General features: G+C 40.4%; 1 protein-coding gene and 1 long non-coding RNA gene across 3 annotated transcripts in view; one reads left to right on the top strand and one right to left on the bottom strand.

Moving 5' to 3' along the window:
* exd (PBX homeobox extradenticle) overlaps positions 1 to 16191 on the bottom strand; it is a 216829-nt gene that overhangs the window by 87228 nt on the left and 113410 nt on the right. The gene's annotated exons all lie outside the window — the stretch shown is intronic.
* LOC149690623 (uncharacterized) overlaps positions 1 to 16191 on the top strand; it is a 60376-nt gene that overhangs the window by 13458 nt on the left and 30727 nt on the right. Inside the window, exons 2-3 of the long non-coding RNA XR_016383773.1 lie at positions 5225 to 5303; positions 14983 to 15197. This is a non-coding gene — a long non-coding RNA (uncharacterized LOC149690623). The remainder of the gene's footprint in view (positions 1 to 5224; positions 5304 to 14982; positions 15198 to 16191) is intronic.

Raw genomic sequence — 16191 nt, forward strand, 5'->3', positions numbered from 1 at the left:
TTTAAGAGTCGTAGCTAATAATCGCCCTGAAATGCTCTAAAACTCTGAAATATAAGAATCTAGTTTTATTTAATGTTAACTCTACGGCCCCTGTTGGTTAGCTTCTCCCAATAACACGAGTGTACCGAGGTTGGAACACTTTTACAGGCGCCATAGAAAAGCATTGGCTAAAACCCTGAACCCTTTCTCAAGAGGGTCAAGTCAGTAAAGTCCTGGCCCATCAACTAAAAGATTATTAATATCTTTACGTAAATTTTTAAGGGAAGAAAAGAAAAACATTGTGGGCTTCTCGGAGCTTTAGGGGCCAGGGTAAACCCTTAATTAAAATGCCACCACCTGAACAAGGAGAATTCCTCTTAAGCTTAACCTCAGAGAGAGAGAAAAAAACGCAGTAACGTCGACGCCACTAAAAGACAACAAAACATCAATTTCGGAGCTTGTTTATCAGGAATACCCTGAACTCATCCTTCTTACGAAAGAGGCAAAGAGTGCTCTCAACGAGGGGTCGGACAGTACAGTACTTCTTAGTCAAATCCCATTTTTGTTTTATCTTTGGTTAATTATTCAGAAACCAGTTTTGTTACTTAGAGATTTAGATGAATTTTTAAATTATGTTCAAATCATGACTGGCCTTTTTGAGTACTGGTAATTTTTCAGACTAAATGTCCAACCCCTTGACACTCGAAGCTAGTAGCTTTGAGAGAGGCTGCCCACTTATAACTGTTGAATAGAGATTATCAAGTTACAAGCCAGTAGTGTTTCACTTTTAACCCGTTTTCTCTCCTTCCCCGCTTCAACCCAAAGTCATCTTTGACGCATGGACCAAGTGGTTTTCAGGGTACGCTAAAAATTACTAACTAAATAACATGTCTGAGAGCCCCGACAAAGCTATATTTTTCTTACGCTCAAGGGATCCCGCGCGAGTTCGTCCGCCGCGTATTACAGAATTGAAGGGGATAGAAGATGATGTTAGGGTTAGGGTTAGCGTTAGGCCTAACGTGATGGTGGTGGTGGTAGTGGGGACGTTGTTAGGACAAAGGAAATTTTCTCGTCAGCCAAGCGATTAAAATTTTGCCTTTTACGGTAGAAGGGACCAGCAATCTCCGTCCACGAGCTTCTTTCGACATGGGTGAAGCCTCCCCCTCCCTCCTCCTTGCCTGCCTTGGGAGGAGGCCAAAGCTACCCCCGAAGTAGAAATCCCTTATCATTTTAGTAGGTGGCTGTTTGAAAGAGTGCATGCATGGGCAAGAGTTGGGGGGACACTATACCCCCCTTGTCAAGATGCTATACGGTTCTAATTAGCATTGACTCATAAATATGCAGCCAAGGGGTAATTAATGAGCTTGAAGGAGCTATTTTCTCTCTCTCTCTCTCTCTCTCTATCTCTCTCTCTCTCTTGGTAAACCTCCCCTCTCTACCTCCCCCTCTTTTGAACCCCCCCCCCCCCCAACTTTCTCCCTCTTATATGCTTTTGTTGAGAGAGTGGTTTTTGGATATGGTAAGAAAAATTAATCTCAGGGGTTTCTTTTATATACCCTATATTCGTATTTTCGAGGGTTTTTCAAAAACAAAATTGCGATATTCATTTTGTTAGTTTTCATTTTGTTTTTTTTGGTTTTTCTTGGGGTGGCTAGGGTTTTTTGGGTTGGGATGTAATGTAACGTAGATTAACTTGGCCTTCAAAATGAGTCAAATTACGTCAAAATCGGACTGGAAGAAAGGAAGTTATTCGCGATTAAACTAGGAAGTATTTTTTCGCTTCCTCATTTTAAAATTTTCAAGATGTCATGTTGGAATTTCGTCTAATTTTCTTGTTTATGAAGCTATTTTGACGCAGTGTACTTTGTTTTAAAGCTCTTCTTCATTCAAATCTGAATATTGAATTCAGAATAGTATGGGGAAGAGATTAGCATCGAAAAGGAGGCTTGCCTATTTTGTGTCTTTTTAAGATTCTAGAAAATGATCAAGAAAATTGCCGAGCGCAATATGAGGGAATTTCTGATATACTCTGTGTGTGCGAGAGAAAGAGAGAGAGAAAAGAAGGGCTTAGAAAAGATGGGAAAGTAAGAAAGAAAGAAAGAAAGAGAAGAAGAAAAAAAAGAGGAAGCGAAGATCGAACGGAACCGGAAGTTCGTTTGCAGTGCGCCGGAAATGAGAGGGGGAACGCGAACCCAGAGAAAAAAGATACACACTCTTTCTTTCTCTCTTTCTCTCTCTCTCTTGCTAGAGCATCTTCTTTTATGTTTGAACCCTAGTAGAAACTGTATACTATATGAAAAGAAAAGTATCTTCCCCATCCCACAATCCCTCGCGCTCACACACAAAAGGGAGAGTAGCCAATTTCGGACAGAGCATTTTTTAGTCGCGAATTGTGGCGCCATGCGCAGCGTCGCGTTACCGCTTGCTTGCTCTTTTAAGAAACCCTGCAAAGTAGCAGCTAGCTTTTGATTTCTATTCTATATGGTCAGTTTTAACTCTTAATGACCCAGGTGTATTTTTAAAAAAAAAAACATAAAAACGATACGAGTTATTTCTCTAAATAACTTGGACAATAAAAAATATGCTTTTTTCCAGGCTTGAAAAAAAATATATTGTAAAAAAATATCACTCAAATTTACGGTTAACGCTGTGTGTGTGTGTGGTTGCACCATTGCATCATAGTACCAGAGCTTATATTTTTATTGATAATAAAAGATGCGCTGCTTGCCCCAGAAAACCATATATATACAGACGCAACTTATAGGAAGTAAATGAACTCGAAACTATCAGAGATAATCTATAAGTCTATTGAACCCAGACCGGACTTAGTACTTAGATTAGTTGGATTTTCTTGACCGTATATTTTGTAAGTAAGTTAATCTTTGGATTAATTTACTTCCGGCATAACACACATAATTCGAAAGGTCTTGGAAGCGTAGGCTCACTATATTTGGATGGGTCTGTACGCCATACCGCAGCAGAGCCCTTTTGCGTCTCACGGTTAGCTCCATCAAATAATAACCGTAGCTATTTTGCTTTAGTACCTTCGGAAACTTTTATATCTTAGTTACGACTACACAATGGTTTGGTTATTACGAGGGGCACGTGCAGATAAGCCCGCCTTTTGCCCCCGAAATAAAAAAAGGCGGGAAAAATAGAACCCGGAGGCTTTCCCTCGGAAGCTCTTCTTCCCCGTTATACCCGCAACACACACAAAACAACAAGCAAAACCTTTTTGCAAACGCTACTGCCGTTGCCCCGCTTTTGCCCAAGCTCAGTCCATGGCTACGGTTTTATCTATCAGGGGCGCCTAGTTGGGCATATGGAAGGAGGGAGGGGACGAAGAAACGGGGATGGTCCTTCCTAAAAACGGTTTCATCGCGGAAATAGGGGCTTTTACAAAAATTTCCCTTTACTCTCTTGTCTCTCTTTCTCTCCGTTTCTCTACAGGGTGTTACAAAATGGAAGGGTACAGTGGGATGGATGGGTAATCAGTTTTGAGTCGAAAATGTATTTTCTATGAATTTTTACCCTAAGGGCCACTTTAAACAAGTTATGATTGAACTGTTTTACGCATGACCCCTTAAATTTTATTAAGAAACTGAACAGTTAATGCTATTTTAATTAAGGGGTCGTCCTTAAAACAATTTTATCAAAAATCTGGACCACAAAATTTCATATAAGTTTCATTTTCGACTCTAAATCGGAAAACACCCTGTATATGAATGCACGTTCCCTTCATCCTCGCGCATTTACCACTATACCCTTTTAGATTTTTTACGTAATTTTGGTTAGAAATACATCACTAAAAGTAAAACCGCGCTGGATAATTTTGTAGCGTACGTAAATTTGTAAATAAGTAAAATATAGGGGTACGCCTCTTTAGATACTCGATTTTATCTGAAGTATAAATTGTAAACTTCGTGTGATTAGCTTTTAACTGGTAGTAGTGGTGGCGGTGGTGTTACGCCGCAAACCGTTATACCCTGGAAATAGCTGAACTGCACTGGTGTACGTACGCGTGCACCAGAGAAGCATGCATGCACTGTACCGCGCGTACCCCTCTTTAATATCGCATTTTCCCAAATGTGTCCGATACCGTATCCAAGATAAAAGCCCATATTTCTGAGTGGAAGGCCATTATTACCCAATCAAAGTAACGACGTGGATCCCCTCCCCCCTTTTTCCTCCTTCTCTCTCAGATTCCTTTCCCGCCACTCTCCTCCTCCTCACTCCTCTCTAAGGTTTGGTTTATTCTCTTCACTCTTCTCCTATGGAAAAAGGGATCCGAAAGGAGTTTGCCTCAACATAAGGGTAATTTTAGGTTGAAATTTGCCTTTAATATTAGTGCAAAGTGGGAATGGTTTTTTCCTTCCAAGGGGTCGCGTTTTTCCCTCTCGTGCCATCCTTTTTAGTAAAGGCTATTGTAGATTTCTCTATCCTCTTCCAGTATGTCCATTTTATTACCATGAATACGCGTAAGGGTGTAAATCCTCCATTAGAATAAACCACTAATATAGGTATAAACTGTATTCGGTTTATAAACGTGGACGGGGGTACTGTATCACGCGAGCGAAACAAGCTCGTGCTATTCGAAGTTTTTTTCTTTTCCTTTTCTCTTTGTGATCTTTCTGATTTCAAGATGAGTTTGTAGCACGCCCGAAGGTAATCTCCACGTTATCGTTAAGCTCTAGGGTTATCTTTCTTTGTATTACAAACTTAAATTCGAAAGGGGTACAGTAGCTTCGGTTTCCCCTCGTGATTTTCTTCTTTCCCGAGCAGCTCTCATTTTCAACAACAAAGCATCTCCGATTCCATACTCCGATCTAATGTTATCCGACTGTTAGCTAACGGAGATCACGGGGTCATTTAGCCTTTCACCGTGGTGTAAAGTCGATTCAAGATTTTTCCAAAAGAGTATCGCATCCCGCTCTATTAAAAGAAGGGATGATTTTCTTTTTCTTTTTCTTTTTTCTATAGTAGACGAAAAGTAGTTGCACCGCGATGGTGGAATAGAGCGAGAGAGAGAGAGTTTTGAGAGTAATAAAATGGGAATTAAGACTTTAGGGAACTGGCCCGGGGTTTTTTTCTGTTGACTTGTGGGGATAGTAAATGAATTTTAGGCTTAGCTTCCTGTTTTGTCTAGTGTCTAGCGCAAAATTGCGCGCGCGTGTAATTAAGTTTTTTATTTGGAATTGGGTTTCTAATTGAAATTTATATCTCCTTTTTTTTTGTTTCGTTACAGAAGGAATACTGTCGAGTGACTTTTGATTTATTTTCACTGTGATGTTGATTCTGAATGAATGAATTATTATTATTAAGAAGTAAGTAAATTTTGAGTATAATTGGCTGTAAAATTGAAATAGGTCTTTGTCGCGCATATTTAAATAGAGAGCTTTCAGATGGGATAGTAGTACGTCGCATCCTCCCAAGTCTTACCGCTGTTCTGGTAGCCATATTGGGTGGTTTCAGGTTCATTCCTGCTTTAAGCCCACCAATATGGTGGCGTAAATTATGTCACGAGACTCAGCTCCTCCTCCAACTGAAAGCTCTCTTGCCTACTTGGATATTTTCTCGCCAAAATCGACGTGGGTAACAATCCCAAACACGCTTCGGGATAGTCTTAGACTTTCAGAGTGTTTCGAGAAAGATGGAATCTCTACTTAAAGATGAGGATGCTTAGGGATTTTGTTATGGAAAAGTGGCCAGCACCACTATCGAATATTTCTCCCAATTTTACTTTTCCTCTTGCCGCTCTCTCTCTCTCTCTCCATCCCGAGATGATTCTAAGAGGAGAGAGAGCGAGCGCGTCAGCGTCTGGACGCGAAACTCTCATCCTCCATCATGTCTGATGACCCCAAACAACGGAGAAGGGGAAAGGGGGCACCTACCCCCCAATCTAAAAAGCCCGGACCCAAAATTTTCTCCGCTCGTAGAAATGCAAGGCGTTGGTGCGAAGGGTATTTCTTCTTCTTTAGAGTAAGGAAGGAATGGATAGCCATCGAGCCGAGTAAAAGCACCACCAGAAAAAGATCTTCTAGGGCCCTAGCCAAAACGGCTTCAACCTTCGTCCATCATTCCTATGAACCTCGGTTGAAACATTTTCGTTCGAGACGCGACCGACATTCGCCGGAACAAATCCAGTGTCGAATTTAGACCAAAGATAACGGCAGGCCCCCGTCATTTTTAAACCCTGACTCGTATTACCAGCACGCGGCCTTTGGTTTACGCTATACAGTCAGGTGAAAAATTAACCGAGAAAACAAAAGCTAAAAACGAGTCGTGGTTAAGCGCGCGAGAGATTGAAAAGAAAAAGCCCATGCGCGTGCTACCATGCCTTTAGTTTTCCCGCCAAAAAATGTAGAGTGCTTGGAAAAGCTACTATGATGATGCTAAAAACCTTAACGCTTCTATGGCATGAAGTGTGGCGGGGTAAAAAACCTTGCAGGGGATTGGGTTGTACACCAATCTCTCTCTACGTCGAAATGATAGGTTCTTTTTTTTTCGCGGCTACTCAATGGTGTATGGGGTGGCGGTATATATTTAAGGGGTAAAAAGTGCGCCCCAAAATTTTTCTCTTTCGCTTGTAAGTTCTCTAAAAAAAGTGCTCTATACTTTCTCGCGTAAAAACAGCTCAAAAGAAAAAAAAATCTAAGAGGAAGGGAGTGAAGTAAAAAAAAAAAAAGGAAAAAACTGCCAAAAACAAGCTCCCTTAATGGATTTCACATTAGGGCTCGGAACCGGCCCCAAAAATGCGCGCTTCTATAGGTCCGTTACGTAACGTTGCTCGGTTTCGACCAAAAATGTAAGGATGGGTACTATTTTCGTAGAAAGCCTTTAGACTCCTTATAAGAGTTTTTTTGCGCGCGGAATGGTAAGGGAATAGATGGACGGAGGAGAAAGATGGGAAAATCATCTCGGCGGCCACAAAGCCACCAGACAAATGGAACGGGCACAATCTAACTCCCCACCCAGTTAAAAAGTTCTTCTTCACTATCCTCCTAACATCCCACTTACTCTTCATACTCCCTTTTCTTTTATACAAACTTTTCCCGCAGCCTTCATTTCTCCATCTTTACGAGTGTCTCGAAAGATTTTTATCTTTTGAAATAATTTGAGACGCGCGCTCGCTTTTTCTTGTTAATTCTGAAGCCAACTAATCATGTTGGTTTAACTAGACTTAGCTGAATGAATTTGACTTATCATTTTGTTTATTTCTTTTTAATAAGACCTTAACCTCGGGGCTTTTAAGAAAAGTTTGTCAAATTCTATAATAATAGGCTTAGCGGGTTCTGTGAATTTTAGATATTGGATTAGGCTTAAGGAGTAATTTGTAAACAGTTTCGAAAGAATTACGCCGTATACATTTTCACTTCCGCACGGATTTAAAAACTTTCATTTTAACCTCTTAAAAACTTTAAAAAGAGAAAAGTTGTTTTATAAAGAAAACGAAAAGAAAAAAAGCCATCGGCCGCAGAAAGAATCAATATTTGGTCAAGTTAAAGCTTCGAGTTTGACCAATCCGCTTCCTCGGCATCTATTTTGCTAATGCGTGTATACGTAGCTAAGGCCTATCTACCCGCGTTCTGCCCTTCCCATAAGAAAAGGTCTTTGTAAACACACTAAGGTCCGAAAAAGGCCGGAGCACTTAACGGAAGCCCGACTCCAAGGGGGCCACCACGAGCCTATAGAGCTGAAAAATTTCTCTCTTCCACCAACCTTTACTACCACCACAGCTGCATGGAGAAGGTCCTCAGTATCCTTTTGGTTTGGGGTATAAAAAGGATCTGTTGCTGAGTGCCGTCTGATTTTGGCTCGGACTTTCGCGAAGCTTTTAAAGTAAAGGAAAAGAAGACGTTGCTAGGAAAGAAGAAGGAAAAAAAAACATTCTAGAAGAAGCAACGCAAACTACTTTAACCGATGTTTGGGTTTCAAAAGCAAAGTTTGAAGTAGAACCGCACCGTCCATACCACCACCACCGCAGAAAGGATGGAAGTTGAGGCTGAGAGAGAGAGAGAGAGAGAGCTCTCTCTTTCTCTCTTTTTTTTTGTGGACGGTAATAGAGAAAATAGTTTTTCGGTTTTCTCTCTCTACCCATCCGTCCATCCTCTTTCTATATGTCACTAAAGCAACCACTATTCCATAGTACTTACTCGCTCTAAATGAGATGGTTGAATAACTGATAATATTGCGCTTGCTACTACTATTTTACAACCTTAGTAGATACTATACTATAAATCGTTCCGTTACTAATAGTTGAGAATGTAACTATCGTTCTTAACCATCTCATCTTACAAAGTCTATGGACGATGCCCATTTTATCAAAATCGATTGGAATGGATATAGCTGCCTTTTCTCCTTCAATTTTCTTGCGGTTGCTTCTTAAGTATTTTTCCGCTCTCTTTTCTACGTGGTATAGTATTTGGCATCTTTGGCCAGAGAGAGAGAGAGAGTTCTTTCCGAGACTAGCTTTCTCCTAGTGCTTTTCCACCACTGTTGATGGGTGCTCGTCAAAGCACCGTTACGGTATTTACGTCCGTCTGAATCTTCCACTTTCATCCTACGCGATCATCTCAACAGGAAAGAGATCGTCCATATCCCCAAAACCAAATGGATGTATACCAAATTTTTCAAGAGGCAAGAAATACATATATATATATATTTTCAATCACTCCATAGGTTGTTGCGGATTATTATTTTTGCCATATATATTTTCTGGAACACTTGTAAGCTATTCTACAAAAAATAGTTCGGTTTCACTGTTGTATTCATTTATTGAGGGGATAGAACCAGCTGACAAATATCACACTTAATCTGCATAACTTCATATTACATCCTAAGTCAAGATGTTGCCCATAAGAACCTTGCTATAGTTCTTAAATTTATTCAAACAATCCTTTTACTTGTTGAAAGAACAACGTTGTACGTTTAAAATGTCGTTAATATAGTATATATTTCCCGCCAAAAACCCTAAATCTAGCTCGCGCGCGCCGGGATTACAAGATGCACGATCTTTTCTCTTAGCCATGGCTGCTACTGCTGCATTACTTAACGAGTAAAGAATGAGGTCGAAAATCCGTCCTGGTTGATGATGAGAATAAGCGAGGATGTCAGGATGGCAGCTTCCTCCTCAAAGGGAAGTCAGAGGGCTTCAACATTTCTTTTCGTTCTCTCTCTCTCTTTCTGTTCCGCAGCCTCTTCCAATCCATCCCCATCTCCAGCATCCCTTAATCCGTGTGGCTAATTTCCTAAACCGACGACAAAAACCGTTTTAAAATAATGACGTATTAGACCATTTTGCCAAGAGTGAGAGTCTCGAGAAATTATTAATCTTCTCGGCGCTTGGAGAAGAGAGGCCAAACTGAACCGTGAGCGGAATTTGATCCCCGAGAGGAGGATGGAGAGGAGAGGGACATCGGAGAATAGATTGAGAAAGGTTGGGTTGTTGAGGTCGTAAAGCGCAACAAAATAAGATAATACCAGGAACCACTACCACTCGTCAGGCAAGATTCGACGCTACTCCTTAATGCGTTCCAGGAATATTTAACGATGTCTCCAGAAACGTTTAGGCAAGGTTCGAGAAAGAGCGAAGAGAAATGGATGATACTCGTGTAAGGCGTGGATAAATTCACCTTGGCACTGTTTACTTCTGATGGTGGGGGTATCTTCTATACTGATACGTTAGTTCTTGGGGGCATCCATATTTGGAGACGCTTTTGGTTTTGGGTTGGCGTCAGAGTCTCTCGACGGGGGGCGCGACGTCTGGATGATGAATGACGTCGATCTTCGACTGGACAGCGGAGACGCGTCGCGAATCAAGGCCGCGCTTGCTAGCGTATCCTGATCCTGATCCCCCAGAGTGCCATGCCGAATTTTCTTTCGCGTTTTCCTTCTTCTCATGCTCACTCTCTTTCTCTTTCTCTACCTCTCCCTCCCTCCCTATCCTCCTGAGCTTCTTTTCTTCTTTCTTCTTAGTGAAGGATTCGTAACATTTCTTCCTGGTCTTGGAGACTCAGACATTCTAGAGCGATCTCTGACCAGGATTCGTGTTAATCTTTTCCATCTTATTCTGATTTTTCAGGTTTCCTCGTTTTATATTCTGTCGCTACATGAACTTTGAACTCATTGCCTGTTCTTTGACTTGTAGAGTAAGAATGTCGTCAAGCTAATTTGCTTTCGCAAAACTTAAGTCGTTTTTAAATTACTTCTTTCGCTTGGAATAGGTATTGCTAGATCTTAATCTAGACCTTAGGGAAGGACTTTTCATTTAGGTTACATCGTCTTTTAACTCTTAATCCCTTGGCATTCTTCAAAATCTCTCCAACTCAAGTACTTTCAGTGGGTGCTGTACCAAAAAGAGCGTAGCACATAATCTCTATCTCTAGGATCTTTGAACTCAAAACTTTCTCGACTTGAAATTTTTTTTTATTTTATTTTCGCTAGTGTTTAGGTACTTGGAAGTATATTTTATCCTTCGACGCTCCCCTTATTAGGTAGGCTAAGAAATTTTCGTTAAAAATACGCGCTTAACTATTGGCAACGACGTACCATTTCTAAACATCTCTACGAGTTTACCGCCGAGAAAGAAAAAAAGCCAGTTTTGTAGATATTTGGGTGTGCTCTCTGCTGGTAGTCTACTAGCTAGCATTGCCGCCAAAACTTAAAAAAAAGTGGCGCGAAAAATGTTAAGAAAAGATTTTAGCCCGTGACACTATCCACCCCTACTGAGAACCAACCAAAAGAGGAGCCCCCACGCGGATGTACCACGAGAAAGATCAATTTTTTTATTATTAATATTTTTTTTGATCCTCTCTCTCTTTCTCAAATTTAAACAACTTCACCTTTATAGTCACTGAATGCCTAGCTCATTAGCATGAGATGGTGAGGATTTTTTTCATATAAATTTTTTTCATGATAAAGGTGAATAATAGCGCCAATTTAACCTCCGAGTGTTAAGACAAGTTCAGTATTTTTTTATAGGTCTTTTAGGATTTCACAGTATACAAGGTAGTTAGTTTCAAGTTAGCTTGTACTCAAAATGTATCAGTTACCTTTTAAGCTAGATTCCCACTCGACGGAAAACACGACGGAAACCCGGCAGAAAGGGGTTCGACCGAAAAATCTTTACGCCGAGCCCGACGGAATTACCGTTCTGTCGGGCGTAAGTTGTGTTCTATTTTTTCGGTCGTGTTCGGCGTTACGCCGGTGTCTCAGCCAATGAAATTATCCCACTGACAACGTCATAAATTTAAAGAGCGCACGCACACGCGAGATCGATTGATAGCCGCCATTTTCTTTGTGGTTGACCAAGGCTTATTGGAAACATACCATCAAGATAGAAAAATTAAACTTACGAAAGTAAAAAGAGATAAGATGTTAATAAGGAATTAAGACTTTACTGAGGAGGTTAGAAAATATCCCTTATTTTACGATCTAAGCGACTAGGGGACAAAGATACCAATTCAGAGTGTGAAATAGATGTTGTGGAAACAACTCAAATCTGTCACGTGACCCAAAAATATCTACCACCAAACTGAAAATTCAGTCGTAGTGTGAACGGTCTACCGCCGGACGCCGGCGTAAGTTAAAATTTCTACCGTTGGCTGTGTGATTTTCGCCGGGTTTTTTCGGTCGAGTGGGAATCTAGCTTTAGTCGTGCAATGAGATTTTGGAGGCTGTTTTGCAAGGTGGGTTTGTTTGAGAGGGAGGGGATGGGGATGGGGTCTCCTAGCGTAACATTAAAAGCCGTGATCGCGTCAAGTTGCATCGGATTAAGTCTAAAACGGCCCGGGGTATAGTTTAGGGGTCATCATTAAGGTCATTCACGTTTTCTACCCGTCACCCTATACTATCGCGTAAACTTTCCCCGTATTTAATTTCCATCCTAAATTGGCAACAGGTTTGAAGGTAAAACACGCCTTGTAAGTTAACGTTTGGGTTTAGGTTTGATAGTGTTGCGATTTCAAGGTAAGAATTAACGAAGGTGGATTTGAGCCGTAACGACCACCCGTAGCCGTCCGCGTTTTTTGGGGGATGTTTCACACGGACTGTTATGTCTTTACACCCTCCCTCTCCGGTAACTCTCCTTAATCATGAATTATTTTAATTCTACCATAAAAACTTACTTTTAAACGATTCGTATCGAAGAATAAGGCACCCACTGTCGTTTAGACTTAGTAAAGTAATTCAATATTCATTTGATCATTAAGTTAATTCTTACTTCAACCTTGATGAAAGGAAAGTCGAGGTACAACTCTACGTTTGTAATGTACTTAAAAATAAATTTGCATTTACATTAGGCTTATACCATAAGGAGCCCCTAAAGTCTGTAGATCTGTCTTAAGTTATTCGGAGATTTCACCGTGATTAACGGGAAACATGGACAAATGGAAATATGATGGATTAAATTTCAATTTTTATACTGGTAGGTGATGAAAGAAGACCATTATTTGAAATAAAAACTTGATGCTAGATAATTTATCACGAAATTATATTCAGGATATCCTCCATCTTAAGGCGCGCTGTTTTAAAATCCTTCCTTAGTTACCTTTTAGAATAGATAATTCCTCGTAAATGCAAAACTTATCCTTAAAAGAAAGGAAGGATGTCCAGAGAAACAAAGTTATAACGCAGCGGCTCTTCCTTGGGTGGTGCATGGTAGTTGTAGGTCTAGGTAAGACGACGGACGGTTTTGGAAAGAAGAATATATATATAGGAAAAGATGGGTGGGCATTTTCAGGAAAAGTAGGGGGACACCCTAATGACCATCTCTCTCCTTCAGAGTCGCGGCCTCTTACGTACCAACTCCATCTTTAAGCTTCGCCCAAGGCTAAAGGAAGACCTATCCCTCCTACCTTAGGAAGGTAGGTGAGTGAAAGGGCAAAAGAGATTTTCAGAAAAGACAGTGTGCTTGCTTTGGGTGAGGGAGAGAGAGAAGATCACCACGCCGGGAAAGGGTTAGCATATATCTATCTACAAGATACCACCACCACCACCGTACCAAAAAGGGCAGCTAATAAAGGAGACTTTGAAAGTACTTCTTGCAAAAGCGTCCATATCTCAAACTACCTACCCTTATACGTATCCCCGCGGCGTTAGGGTTAGCTAGGTGTATATATGGCAACGGCTATGGTCCAGCGGCGTCTTCACCCATAGGGTTATGTCCGTTCCGCGCCCGAGCCTCGTAAGAAAAGGGCGGGTTGGAAGACCTTTTCAAAACAGGTGCTATTACAGGGCGGCCAACTTCATCCATTATTAATGCGCATTAAGAGAAAAGCAAAGGCCTAGGTCTCCCTTCTTCCTGCTATATGCATCTATATGGGTATATCCCCAAAAGTTTTGGCGGGAAAAAGCGCGCGCCCTTTTACATACACGCGCGTTTTGTGTTAAAGGAAACTATAAAGAGCAAAGTTTGTTGCGTCGTCCTCTCTGTATACTTTTCTCCCGCCTTTTATGTATATACACGCCGCTCACATCCGTATATTGAAATATGTATATATCTTTTTACACCCTTGCATAATTTTCAGTTACTCTTTTTAGTCTTTACTCGATCCTGAAATCTTTTGTTCAATGTGGAAAGCTCGAATGAAATGTTGTTCTGTTGGGTTAAAGGTTGGATATAGAGACAAAAACTTCCCTACAATCTTGGCACTGTTCAAATTCCATGGAATAGGCTAGCAATGATTAAAATATGTCCTTGTACCTAATATTCAAAATTACCTATCCTTAGAATCGACTAAGTCTTAATGTAGTTGTTACTTATACAAACGTTATTCTCAGCATTAAAAGAAGACGTACTAAATACTCTAGTAGACACCATTCATAGAAAACGGTGGTGCCATTCTTGATATGGATAAAAATCCAACTTCGAAAGGGTTAAATATTCCTCTTTTCATACGATAAACTCGACTCCATCTAAGGATGGATATACTCTTTTGTTTTATGGTATTCCCCATCCCTCTCTCTCCATCTTTCCTTTTAGTACGGGTTACGTGAATATGTAAAAGCAAGTCTTCCCCCCCTCTCATTTTTGATTCTCTCTCTCTCTCTCTCTCTCTCTCTCTCTCTCTCTCTCTCTCTCTCTCTCTCTCTCTCTCTCTCTCTCTCTCTTCATCTCCATCTTCTTTTCTTCCATCCTCCCCATAGAATTTACCTTTCTCCCATCTTTTTACTTCTTGAACAGTTAGCTACTCTGGACAGAAAGGTGTAGATGTTGTTATAGGCCTATTTGAATTCGGTGTTGAGTTGGAGGGAAGGCTTCTCTTTCATATTAACGATCATATACGGGAAAAGACTTAAACCCCCCAACCTTTTCTTAGTTTTAAAAGATTAAAAAGATAGGATGATCTTACGGTTGCGAAGTTTTGGAAGCCATGCGGGGAGAAACTTTGTGTATGTCTTATCAAATGAAACAAAACCTTAGCTATATGCGGGGCTGCACTCTAAAATTATGTATTTTTATTCTGGAAAGGGTTTTAGTTAACATTTACCCCCCTGTTTTACAATTCAAAATTTTTACTACAACGTCTTATAATGTTTCTTATTTTTTAAAGTCGGACAAAGATGGATTGATTTAAGCTAAACCGTACTTTACATGTCTTACAAATAAAAGTTTGCAATGTTTTAGGTTTGTAAATATTATCTTCTCTAAGGGTTCATTAGATTTATTTATTTATTGTTAAATCTATACGTTAGGACTGAAATTTTACGTTAAATGCACGAAAATTGCGTGGAATTGTCATTTTTCCTCGTGAAATGTTTTTGAATTTCCCGGTTAGAATTTTTACTTGGTTAGGTAGCCTTTACGCACCAAACGCCCTCTAGTGGCTACCCGCCTTACTAAATTATTTTAGTCGGTTTCTTTGTGTGCGGTGATTTTCAGAGTGGGTTATAATTTTATGGTAATTTATACTTAATTTAGATTAACTTGGACTAAAATTGTGTAATGTAGTTGATTATAAACTCGTTTTTAACTAATTTCAAACATTATTTGTTTCTTTTCAGCAAAAATTCGGTTCGAAATGTACTGAAAACCGCCATGTCGCTAAGCCTAATCATTGTCTAAATGCAACTTTTATAGCCGTTAGGGCGCTTCAATGTTTTGCTGTGAAGTCGCTTGCCAAGGCGTTAAATTTCTGACAACGTTTGCACCTACATTTTGGCAAAATTTGACTAATTACGCAAACATTTCATCGATATCTACAAGACTTAAGGATAATGTGAGTTTAGGTTTTTAATTTTACACGTAATTTTAATTACGGTAAAATTTAAGAAACGGCACCAAAACCCCTGTCCCTGTCCCTGTCCCTGTCCCGGACGCGTCCGCGAAACGAACGCTTACGATAAGAGAGGGAAACCGGTCGCGTCCGCGAAACGTACGCTTACGATGAGAGAGAGAGATCGCTAGCGTACGCGGTGGCGATACGAAGCTCCGCGTAGAGAGAGAACTGCCTGCCTGGTATATTAGTGAGAGGGGGAAGAGGGAGAGGGGGCATCCCGCTCGGAGAGAGAGGAAAGAAAGGTAGTTTAAATCTCGCGGGCTTTTTTGAGTGAAGGGAAACAAGATGATTATTTTCGTGCACTACTGCACTTTGTGCGCGTGATACATCAGAGATTATGCTGGATGGTTAGGTTAGGTTTCGTAAAATAGAGGGGACGCTTTACGGTCATAGTGATTTCTGGTTTAGGGGATCCAGGATTTTGTTTAAATACATTATTTGATTCGTATGGTTTTTAAAAATTATACTTTAGTGGGGTGCACAATTTAGTTTCATTAATATTATTTGAAATGTGACGTTATTAGAAATTAAAGGGATACACGATTGTGTTTGTATTAGTGAGAGGGGGAAGAGGGAGAGGGGGCATCCCGCTCGGAGAGAGAGGAAAGAAAGGTAGTTTAAATCTCGCGGGCTTTTTTGAGTGAAGGGAAACAAGATGATAATTTTCGTGCACTACTGCATTTTGTGCGCGTGATACATCAGAGATTATGCTGGATGGTTAGGTTAGGTTTCGTAAAATAGAGGGGACGCTTTACGGTCATAGTGATTTCTGGTTTAGGGGATCCAGGATTTTGTTTAAATACATTATTTGATTCGTATGGTTTTTAAAAATTATACTTTAGTGGGGTGCACAATTTAGTTTCATTAATATTATTTGAAATGTGACGTTATTAGAAATTAAAGGGATACACGATTGTGTTTCAGAAATGTTTTT

Source organism: Phalangium opilio, unplaced genomic scaffold (genome assembly GCF_054372755.1).
Source record: "Phalangium opilio isolate 3A_F unplaced genomic scaffold, DU_Popi_V2 ptg000031l_1, whole genome shotgun sequence".
NCBI lineage: Eukaryota > Metazoa > Arthropoda > Arachnida > Opiliones > Phalangiidae > Phalangium > Phalangium opilio.